This window comes from Bufo bufo, chromosome 1, assembly GCF_905171765.1.
Source record: "Bufo bufo chromosome 1, aBufBuf1.1, whole genome shotgun sequence".
Lineage (NCBI taxonomy): Eukaryota > Metazoa > Chordata > Amphibia > Anura > Bufonidae > Bufo > Bufo bufo.
This window is the reverse complement of record NC_053389.1, coordinates 824,960,906-824,966,905: the sequence shown is the minus strand read 5'-3', so window position 1 is coordinate 824,966,905 and position 6,000 is coordinate 824,960,906.

The window sequence follows — 6,000 nt, the reverse complement described above, 5'->3', positions numbered from 1 at the left end:
TGTTGGCCCTTTTGCCTTCACTCTGCGGTCCAGCTCACCCCAAACTATCTCGATTGGGTTCAGGTCCGGAGACTGTGGAGGCCAGGTCATCTGGCGCAGCACCCCATCACTCTCCTTCATGGTCAAATAGCCCTTAGTTTCAAAGTTTTCCCAATTTTCCAAATTCTAACAGTCTATTCAGTAGGACTATCAGCTGTGTATCCACCTGACTTCTCCTCAACGCAACTGATGGTCCCAACCCCATTTATAAGGCAAGAAATCCCACTTATTAAACCTGACAGGGCACACCTGTGAAGTGAAAACCATTTCAGGGGACTACCTCTTGAAGCTCATCAAGAGAATGCCAAGAGTGTGCAAAGCAGTAATCAAAGCAAAAGGTGGCTACTTTGAAGAACCTATAATATGACATATTTTCAGTTGTTTCACACTTGTTTGTTATGTATATAATTCCACATGTGTTAATTCATAGTTTTGATGCCTTCAGTGTGAATCTACAATTTTCATAGTCAAGAAAATAAAGAAAACTCTTTGAATGAGAAGGTGTGTCCAAACTTTTGGTCTGTACTGTATGTGATTCGCCATTTTTTACCTTTTATTTATGTACTGTTTGCTTGTCTGTCTTGCCTTTTTTGATAACTTTTGTTATCTTTTTAGCACTGTATCTTTTTGTATATCTAATATATAAAGCTGAGTGTATGTGTGTATGTCCTCTAAAGGAATCCGCACTGTAGCATTTAAAATCACAAAATTTGCCACACAGGCAGGGGCGTACATAGGAATCATGGGGCCCCATAGCAATACTCAGAATTACCCCCCCCCCCCCAAAGGTTTAAAATGGCAGAACTGGAGCTAGTTCACACCTGTCAGTTTCAGCAATAGAGCTGACACCAAAAGGTGATCACTGTGCTACACATCTACATAGCAGAGCAGGAAACGGTTAAGCAAAACTGGTGTAAAGTAGAACTGGCTTAGTTGCCCATAGCAACCAATCAGATTCTTCCTTTCATTTTCCAAAGGAGCTCTCCAAAATGAAAGGTGGAATCTGATCGGTTACTATGGGCAACTAAGCCAGTTCTACTTTACATCAGTTTGATATATATATAAAAATATGTATATATATATATATATATATATAAAAAACAAAATGGCAGCACTGTCCCAGGGAAAGCACGGGTGCAATGCCCAAACCAGAGACCAGCACAGTCCCAAAATACAAAAAAATAAAAACCGGGCAGCACTCCAATATGAAAAAGTTAAAAAAACTTTTATTTACCTATGTGGGAAGAAAGCAACGTTTCGGCTCAACACTAGAGCCTTTATCAAGCCTTATTATATATGTATATACACTCGCCTAAAGAATTATTAGTGCCACCATACTAATACGGTGTTGGACCCCCTTTTGCCTTCAGAACTGCCTTAAATCTACGTGGCATTGATTCCACAAGGTGCTGATAGCATTCTTTAGAAATGTTGGCCCATATTGATAGGATAGCATCTTGCAGTTGATGGAGATTTGAGGGATGCACATCCAGGGCACGAAGCTCCCGTTCCACCACATCCCAAAGATGCTCTATTGGGTTGAGATCTGGTGACTGTGGGGCCATTTTAGTACAGTGAACTCATTGTCATGTTCAAGAAACCAATTTGAAATGATTCGAGCTTTGTGACATGGTGCATTATCCTGCTGGAAGTAGCCATCAGAGGATGGATACATGTTCTCATTCTGTTTACGCCAAATTCGGACTCTACCATTTGAATGTCTCAACAGAAATCGAGACTCATCAGACCAGGCAACATTTTTCCAGTCTTCAACAGTCCAATTTTGGTGAGCTCGTGCAAATTGTAGCCTCTTTTTCCTATTTGTAGTGGAGATGAGTGGTACCCAGTGGGGTCTTCTGCTGTTGTAGCCCATCCACCTCAAGGTTGTGCGTGTTGTGGCTTCACAAATGCTTTGCTGCATACCTCGGTTGTAACGAGTGGTTATTTCAGTCAACGTTGCTCTTCTATCAGCTTGAATCAGTCGGCCCATTCTCCTCTGACCTCTAGCATCCACAAGGCATTTTTGCCCACAGGACTGCCGCATACTGGATGTTTTTCCCTTTTCACACCATTCTTTGTAAACCCTAGAAATGGTTGTGTGTGAAAATCCCAGTAACTGAGCAGATTGTGAAATACTCAGATCGGCCCGTCTGGAACCAACAACCATGCCACGCTCAAAATTGCTTAAATCACCTTTTTTTCCCATTCTGACATTCAGTTTGGAGTTCAGGAGATTGTCTTGACCAGGACCACACCCCTAAATGCATTGAAGCAACTGCCATGTGATTGGTTGACTAGATAATTGCATTAATGAGAAATAGAACAGGTGTTCCTAATAATTCTTTAGGTGAGTGTGTATATATATATATATATATATATATATATATATTTATTGAGAGAGGTCTCATTCTTTCTCTCTCTCTATATCTATCTATCCATAAAAATATATATAGAGGGTTCAGTCTCTGTCTCTTATTTCCCCATTAGAAATACGCTATTCGTAATAGGGCAAGGAGGGTCAAAGACTGAATTTCAATCATGTGTCTGTGAGTGGTAGGAAGCATATGGAGGCTGCTGTGTAGTCAGTAAGCAGTGTATATACTGTATATATATATATATATATATATATATATACACACACACACACACCAGCACTCCTACTAACACTGTCCCTGCTACACATATATGACACACCTAGCCTCAGCCAGCAGACACAGCAGTCACCTATGAGTATTGTAGTGAGCTCACTGTGGGTCTGTACTGGCTCAGTTTGGTCCCTGAAAGAGTTAATCCCTACCTATGCAGGTCACTGGTCAGGAGGAGGTCAGAGCAGTGAAGCTCTGTTGAAGTTGCCAGCCCCTCTCTGTAACGGAGCTCTGCTGCTGTAATGATGCTAGATGCATCAGGCAGTGAAGCAGCAGAGTGAAGACTGGAGGACAGGTCAGGTCATGGCCCGTAAAATTCCTCTGGTCAATAAGCAGAGCAGAGAACACAGCATCTCCCTGCTTATTGACCAGCTCGGTATCTTGGGCAGATAGCAGCAGCTGCAGGGGCCAGGAGAAAGGACGTCTGCTTTGTAGTTCTATACTGTTGCAGGAATTTGGCTTCTGCACTTTCTATCTTCTGCTGTATGGGGACTGACTAGCTGAGGAGGAATATGGCTTCTCCTGAGTCTCTGGACTTTACTCACAGTTATCTTCTCAGGGGTGCTTTCTTCCTTGAACTTGAGTTGTCTGCTTGCTTAATCCAGCTGAGGCTGCAGGGCTCAGGCTGGGGATGATGATCAATGTCTCAGCTGAGACAAGATCCTGGTTTGGTTTCCTATCTCTGGGAGATCCTAACATGCACACCTTACCCTTTGCAGAGGGTGGGCTACACTCCCACTACCTTCCTTCTCTCCCCATGCTGCAGGATATGGACGCAGCCCACTCTGCTCACAGAGGGGGAACTAAGCTGGAATGAACTATTCCAGCTTAGAAATACTAAACTGAACCTAACTCCTTGCTAACACATTGCTGCCCCCTGCTGGTGAAAATGGAAATTACAGAAATATTCACTTAACATGGTTTATAATGCACAGTTGTGAATGACATAATGTAAAATTACATCAGATGACAAAGTTAGGACTCTTAACAGATTGTAGCAGGGTAGAAGAGTTTTGTAACACAACTCCGGGGTGTTACAATAGGATGTGTCTATTGTGTCACCAGACAGATGGTATGTAGACAAACAAGTCAGCCATTGTCATTTCTTCTCCTTCCAAAATTGTTCTGCCCCTCAACGCAACCTGCCAGGCTTGGCCTCTCCTTTTCTGCATGCATTCTTCCTTTCTAGGTCTTAAAGAGCTAGCACATGCACCCCAATTCACCCCAGCCTATGGCTGCCACCTTAGGGTACTTCCCCTATGGTAGGGTGATGGAGAAAAGGTTTTGTAGCTTGGTAGTTCCATGTAAATATGTCCCATATTTCCATCTGTTACATTTCTACCATTCCTAAGTTTACTGTTAAGCATATTTTAACGTGTCAATACCAGTGTGTAGTTTGGTCACAGTCAGCGAATGTCCAATTTCTCTTTTTTTTTTTTTTACTTGTTGCAAATTTGCCTCATTTAATAATCATTGTACAAAACCTGTGACTTCTCATTGTTTAAATAGGCCTTATAATAAAATGTCTCCTAGAACCAGTGGTCGGGGCAAATAGAGAGGAGGGAATTGCAGAGGCTAAGGAGCCCACAATGACATACTGTATCACAGTGATAAAAGTGGTGAGGAGGATGAGTATGATGTTGGGAGGAGGAGGTGATGTCACGGCCTATGGTGTGCGCTGTGACACTGTTGCTACACTTGCGGTTGCCCGCTGCAACGTGTTGCTGTGTGTGCATGCGCTGGCAGTGTCTCGGCCTTCTGGGTGATTGCCGTGACATGGCGTGTAGCTTTCTATGCTTGTGTGTGCACTTCCCCTTTAAGTGGCTTTCCTCCCTGGTCTGGTGTTGGAAGGGTTAACTCCCTTCCTAGTGTTTTGTTAACACTGGGTTTATGTGTGTGTGGGTGCGGCTGCTTGGGCTATTTAGCCTCTGCTGGATGCCTGAAGCTGGGGGGTACTCCAGCCATGGTGTATGCTGGAGCTATCCTCCTGGTCTTCATATTCCATCTGTCCAGTGAGGGCCACCCCTGTGGTCATAGATGTTCTATGTCATCCAGGTGTCTCCTTCCCTTTCTGTCCCTATGTGCATGGAGTGGGTTATGTTCAGGGTGCTTGTATGTCTAGTTGGTGTTACATGTCTGGTGGTGTTGGGTGCATGTTTACTAGACATTCCCCTGTCATGTTTATTGCAGCTACGGGTGTCCTGGGTCCCTGTGTGGTTTGTGGTGTTTGCTGTGTCCTTATGTTGGTGTGGACAGCAGCACTAGTGCACGGGTTCCAGTCAGTGTGTCTGTGGCAGGTAAGTATGTTACTGGTCTCGCCCACCTGCCATCTCTATAGCTGTATGTGTTCCCCTCTCCTTGCAGCCTGGCCTTAGATAGAGACTCCTGTTCCTCCATGACTGGGATGAACAAGTAGTCTCTCCCCTGCTCCTATGTGAGGGATTTCCAGGGCGACTCAGGATATTAGCTATCCCGTGTATGAGTCGTCCTACCATCGGGGTCCGCTCATACGGTGAGGAGTCAGGGAGAGGATTAGGGACGCGGTAGGAGGCGACCTGCTCCCTCATCACTCCTTTCGGCCAGGCTGATCCCCTTTACCCTTTGACACCGCACAGTGGGGGGTTTCTCCCACTCCCCGCCGTGAAACGTGACATAAGAGGAGGAGTGCAGAGGCTGCAGTGGCCGCAATACAGAGTTTAGGCAATTTATGACCAGAAACTCCCAAGAAACTGGCAGGGTCAGATCTAAGTCTACTGTGGTCAGCTCGGGAACTGGTGATGCTGCTGGTACTGTGGACACAGGCTCAAAATGTGTCAGACCTAGGCCAGGCTCAGCTCCTGGTAGCTCCTGAGAAGACAGATTGGTGTAAGACTGTAAGGAAAATCTGGAGGACAGGGGGGCCTGGAGAGACAGAGGAGACAGATCAGTCTAAACAGCTGTGTAGAGGACATAAGTGTCTGGAGGTGCCATTTACTATATGCTGGATTTTAGGTATTTCTAACAGATTATTTGACCTATTTTGTATCTAGAAGTAAAATACAAACTCTTACTTTTTTATGATTAGTAACTTAAAGTTTAGTAATTGCAAACTAATTACCAGAAGTTTCCTCCTCTGTACGTTGGAACCCAGGAGACACATGAGGTAATGGCACTAACTTTGTACAGAGTTGTTTCCCACAATCTGTTGCCTTCTAGGTGTAGATATATATATAACCAGTCATGTGCTGATCACCACAAAAGATACTAAAGTATTTTCAAGAAGACAAAGATTTGACAAGAACATGGAACCATCTGATGTAAGTTCATAATCATTGTG